This window comes from Leptosomus discolor, chromosome 12 (assembly GCF_034619465.1).
Source record: "Leptosomus discolor isolate bLepDis1 chromosome 12, bLepDis1.hap2, whole genome shotgun sequence".
Taxonomy (NCBI): domain Eukaryota; kingdom Metazoa; phylum Chordata; class Aves; order Leptosomiformes; family Leptosomidae; genus Leptosomus; species Leptosomus discolor.
The window spans coordinates 21,984,531-21,990,604 of record NC_141402.1 but is presented as its reverse complement, the minus strand read 5'-3'; positions in this window follow the sequence as shown (position 1 = coordinate 21,990,604).

The following is a 6,074-nucleotide window of genomic DNA, read 5'->3' as shown; positions in this document are numbered from 1 at the left end:
CCTGCGATGGGAACTGGATGGTGCTGTGGAACCGATAAGCTGCGTATTTGCTACCCGGGGCCGACACTGTCATTCCTTGAGAGAATACTGTCCTTTGGGTGGACTTTGCCCATCATAATCTCACTATAATCCCAGAACACGCCTCCATCCCAAAAGCTACCCGCCTTCAAGGTGCGGCCATCCCTCGCTGAGCTTGAGCCCTGAATGTCTCTAGCCCGTACCTCTAAAAGTGAAGCGAGAGAGTTGGACACCAATCATAATGAGGGTCTGTACAACTGGAGTCACTCAAGCTCCACCCAAAAAGTAAAAAATAGTATAAAAATAGCTTAAGAGGAGGATGTTTGGGAAGATGTCATCGCTGACAAGTCACAGACTCGCTTAAACTTCTGGGATCAGTCGACAGGCTGAGCCTCTCTTTCCCCCCACAGGGAGACCTTTGGGTAAGACTCAAACACTCGCTTGCACCACGTGCTCCCCAGCAAACTTAGAAATCTCTGTCGAGTTGCTTTTATAACTTAATGTGTTTTATAGCCAGGCTGTGTTACTCTTACCTGAAACTTGCACGTGCTTTGCAGACAGTGAGTTTATCACCAGCAATCCAACCAACTTGTGTGTCTGTTGCCTTGGTGGCACCCAACTAATCTCAAAGACAACAAGAGAATCGACATAAAAGAATGTTAAAGGTCTGGTTTCATATGTAAGGTTAGGAGTGACATCGCTGACTTCACTGTGGTTTTGTATATAAGACCCAGCTTTAGTTCTCAAAAGCCGTGCTAGCTTTATGGAGTTACCACCTCACACCCTTTTTTGTGCAGACTGGAATTAAACCAATATCTGGACTCTGTGGTTGTCTGCTCTTTGCACATTGGGTAAAAGAACGCTGATTTTGGGACAGCAGAACCTCCAGGCCAGCAGAACAAAAGGCTGCTGAGCATCAAACAGATGGATGCACTTTGAAGAGCTTTCAGAACTCAACAGTGCTCTGCCACAAGGTTTCTGGTGACGCAGCCTGAAGCTGCTTTTCAACAAACGATCCAGCTTAGTACCTGCCAGCACTCTAACGAACAGCAGTCTTTCGGCTCAGGGTTCGGGTTTTAGAGAGACTTGGGCCACAAACAAATGCCACAGATGTAGAAAACCTGAAGACTGAGAGCAACTGAAACGTAACTGTTATTTTCCATTCCAGCAACCAGTTCTAAAACTACTTAACTCGTGCACTTCCATAACAGAACACGGTAACTAACAAAAAGAAAGCCTTTTCTTCAGAACAGATTAGTGCGTTTTACAAGAAAGCCACCATTGCAAGTTACAAAGTCAGCATTATCATTAGCAATGCACCTCTCCTGAAGAGGGAATCCCGACCCTTTTTCAAATGTCAGCTGCAAGAGTGTGTGAATAAAAATCCCCACAAAAACCCCACACCAAATCCCACCCACACTCATACCCCAAAAGCTCCATTTAGATTATATACCCATGTATTTATAACAGGTCTTCAGAGATGACAACAATAGCAATTCCGGTCCTTCTCCTCCAGGAACCAGCTACAAAAGAGTAAGACAATTCTGTGTTAGTACCATAGCGCCGAGTTCTACAACCCCCTACGTGACAGTTCTTGCTTTACAACACTTTAGCAGATGGAGACTTCACGGGAGACCACAAAAGCGGTTTTTAGATCCACTATTACCTTCCTCTTCCAACACAGGAAGTCAGTTACTGCCAGAGAAGCACATGCCAAAAACAATCTCCAAACTAAAAAGAATGTTTAACAAACCACAAAGGACATCCAAGATAACACACATTTTGGGTTTTGTCTTTATTATTCTCTTCAAGATGATTCTGTCTAGAAACACTACAGCTCATTTTGAAAAGAACAAAGAACATGCCTCCCTTCAGGAAGGATTTTTCCAATTGCTGATTCTTCCCCAGACTGTTGTTATACTGGGGAGCTCCTTTCCTCTTGCCAACTTCTGTTGCTATGCAGAGCCCAAAAACTAAGAGCGAGCCTGAACCCTTCTACAGGCAGCAGGGTCAGCACAGCATTTTACTGTTAAGGAGGTAGAGAACGGAATAATAGAAAAAGAAATACCAAAGAAAAAACATGAATAAGGGGAAAAAGAAGAGACTAACCATTTCTTTTACTTATATATATCTATATCTATATATATATATCTATCTCCTAATTTTATATATCTAAATATCACTTATTAACCATTTTAAGCCTCTTAGCCATTCCTTTTCCATTTATAAACTCTTAATAAATCAGCTGAGCACTTCTAAAGACAAAAAACTTTGCCGCTTTTTGGACTGCGGTAAGAAAATTCTAAAGCAGAGTCTTCCTGGCGTGGGGTGAAGTGTCCCCAACAGAGACACAAGCCCTAACACAGGAACAGATCTGTGTCTTGCTGAAAATTTGCACTCCAAGAATCACGAGTTCTGCTCCAGGGCAGTACAGCACTATTTTACCCCCCAGACTTTGGGTTTCCTCTGGGCTGCGGCTGCTGAAATCGCCCCCCCGTGTGCCCCCAGGCCATCCGCTGAAGGGGGCTGGGCAGAGGGGTGGTGGGCGGGGCGGTGCATGGGGGCTGCATCACCCCCATGGCACAATGCCCCGGGGCAGGATCAAGGGAGCCCCCTGCCCTGTCCCTGCCAGAGCTGGCCCGGGCAGCCCAAGGGAGACATCCCCGAGGAGGTCCCTGAGGAGCCGGCGGAATGGCTTGGAGGGACTGAGGGAGGACGAGCGGAGGCCGCACAGGGCTGCTGGGGAGGAGAACCACCAGCGACAGCTGGAGGTGCCAGGGCTGTCGGGCCTTTCCAGCTGGAGAGCAGCGGCCAGGCAAGGGGATGCCTTCTGGAGGAGCACTGCGGAGCTCGCCATCCTCACCCCTGCGGAGCCAGGGGCAGCGGCAGTAAGAAGGGGGACGCAGGCACGCTGGCAGGGGTGCCAGTGCTTTGGAGCACCCACAGGTGCCCTGCCAGGCGTGGTGGAGGGGAATTCTTGCCCCCGAGGTCGATCAGGCCGGGGGCATTTGGCCGCTCTGGGCAGCCCCGGAGGTGGCTCCAGGTTGAGGGAGAAGCAGGGGTCAGGCACCTCCTGGGAGGCGCGACCAGCCTGTGGGAGGAGGAGGAGGAGGCAGGTCATGCTCACATGCTCACGGAGCAGCTGATCACCAGCGCTGGGGTCAGGAAGGAATTTTCCCCCGGGGCAGATTGGCACTGGGCCCTGGGGGTTTTTTGCCTTCCTCTGCAGCACTGAGCACCACCACTTGTGAGGGCCCCTCTGCTCCGGTTTGGCTGGGTCACTGCCTGCTGCTCCTGCCCCACGACAACGGCCTCTCGGGCCCTGCAGCTGGGCGGAGGAAGGCTTTTTTACCCCCGAGGTGGGCTAGCAAGTGTCCCCAGGGGTTTTTTGCCTTCCTCTGCAGCACAGCCCCTTGCCAGGGCTCCTCTGGGCCGTTCTGGCCAGCTTCTTGCCTGCGGCTCTCGCACCTCCCAGGCGCTGCTTGTGCCCTGGCTCTCTCGGGCTCTCGTGCCCTTTGCAGTTTGTAGCGGGAGCGAGCTCTGCTCTTGCCTCGGCTCCATTTCCCCAGGGGTTTGGGCTTGGGCAAAGCAGCCTGTGCCTCGACAGATTCCACCCGTCCAACCTAACCCTAAAACGATATAAAATCGTAACCTGAAACCCAAACCTAAAAACTATACCTCATTATAAAAAATAAAGTCTAGACTTAAAAAACAAAACACAACATATAGACATATAATTATGTAACATCTAAACATAAAAAGACATCAACGAAGCCTAAAGCTAAAATGACATAATGTAAGCTAAAAGCCTGAACAAAAAAGCTCACCCTGAAACAAGCAGTTCAAATGCAAACCCAAAGTCTAAAGGTGAGCTAAAAGCCGAACCAAAAAAGCTCGCCCTGAAACAGGCAGCTCAGATGCAGACTGTAACTCTAAAAGGTGAGCTAAACCCCGAACCAAAAACCTAACCATGAAACACGCAGGTCAGATGCAAACTCGAAGTCTAAAGGTGAGCTAGAAGCCGAACCAAAAGACTCACCCTGAAACAGGCAGGTCAGATGCAAACCCAAAATCTAAAGGCAAGCTAAAGCCTAAACCAAAAAGCTCACCCTGAAAAGGCAGCTCAGATGCAAACCCAAACCCTAAAGGTGAGCTAAAAGCCAAACGAAAAAGCTCACAGATAAACAGGCAGATCCAATGCAAACCCAAACTTTAAATTTGAAGCTAAAAGCCGAACCAAAAACCCCACTCAGAAACAGGCAGGTCAGATGCAAACACAAACTCTAAACGTGAGCTTAAAGCACGAACCAAAAAGCACGCCCTGAAACAGGCAGGTCAGATGCAAATCCCAACTCTAAAGGGGAGGTAAAAACCGAACAAAAAGGCTCACCCCGAAACAGGAAGGTCAGATGCAAACCAAACTTGAAATGTGAGCTTGAAGCCAAACCAAAAAGCTTACCCAGAAACAGGCAGGTCAGATGCAAACACAAACTCTAAAGGTGAAGCTAAGAGCCGAACAAAAAGACTCACCCTGAAACAGGAAGGTCAGATGCAAACACAAACTCTAAAGGTGAAGCTAAGAGCCGAACAAAAAGACTCACCCTGAAACAGGAAGGTCAGATGCAAACACAAACTCTAAAGGTGAGCTAAAGCCCGAACCAAAAGGCTCACCCAGAAACAGCCAGATCAGATGCAAACCCCAAGACTAAAGGTGAGGTAAAAACCGAACCAAAAGGCTCACCCTGAAACAGGCAGCTCAGATGCAAACCCAAACTCTAAATTTGAAGCTAAAAGTAGAGCCGCAGTTTAAATGAAATCTCAAACTTCCCACAGACACTTCAGACGCATTTGAGGATTTCAAAAGCTGTCATTGAACAGATCTGCGAAAGAACTCCGCAATCCAAGCTGATGGTGAAGCAGGTCTGTTTATTACAGCTCTGCAGCGCTGGGTGCAGCGAGGGTCAGGTACCCTAAGGATGCTGCACCCCGAGCCGCGGTAATTGCGTCCTATTTAAAGCAACAAAACTTACATATTTACCTATTTATCACTCTGTCCCGCTTCGGATGTCAATTAGATCTCCTCCCCCTTGCGCAGGCACAGTCTTCCCCTTCGGGCGTCTTTTGGTGGTCTTGGGGAGGAAGTAAGAGTTCCTCGATAGTCTTCATCATGATTGTCCTTTTGAACCCGTCCTCCAGAGTGCGCAGTTCAGCCACAGCTGGGCAGTGTCTCGTCTCCACACACCCCCCCACCCCCACCCCACGACCACAGCTCAAGGCAACATCCCCCTCCGTGGTCACGGTCTCTTGCACAAATACAATTCCTCCCCCATCCCCATCTCACCTACAACAATGAAGCAGGCCTTCGAGTGATCAAGACCCTACTTGAGCACAATGAAGCAGGCCTTCAAGTGATAAAGACCCTACTTAAGCCCTGCCAAGGGCAGGAGGTCACACTCTTGTTTACCAAAGACAAGGCTAGCTAGCTAATATTGCAGAGACTAAAGCATATCACATATTTCAAAAAGAATATTTTCAGATATTTTCTACTTTCCCATATCAAAATACATACACACGACTATTTTTGAAACAGTACAATTCACACTGCGACATACACTACAGGTACCTCCTTTTTCAGAAAGTTTCCTTCCTACTAGCACCATCTGCAAACTCATCTCTAGTAACTGTTTGTCATCCGATGGTTTTGGCAAGGCTGAACAAAACCTTGGGAGGGGGCAGTGATATTTATCCTCAGCGAGAGGAAAACACAGGGCCGGTAACATTCCAGGATTCATTTGTCATTTGAGCCCAACTATTCTCTTTTAGCTATCCCATCAGATATCGAGGGGGCTGTTAAAACTTTTAGAACACACGGCAGATTATACTAAAACCACCCACTGCCAACCTCCCAGGAAGGCTCTTCAATTCCGCTGTACGGGCCCCCACACCTGCCCTTCTGCACAGCACACACAGGCTCTACACAGCTCTCACAGAAGCCTCTCACAAAACAGCCTGCCTAAACCAGCGGAATCACCGGAGGAGAAGCAACTGGCCCCTGT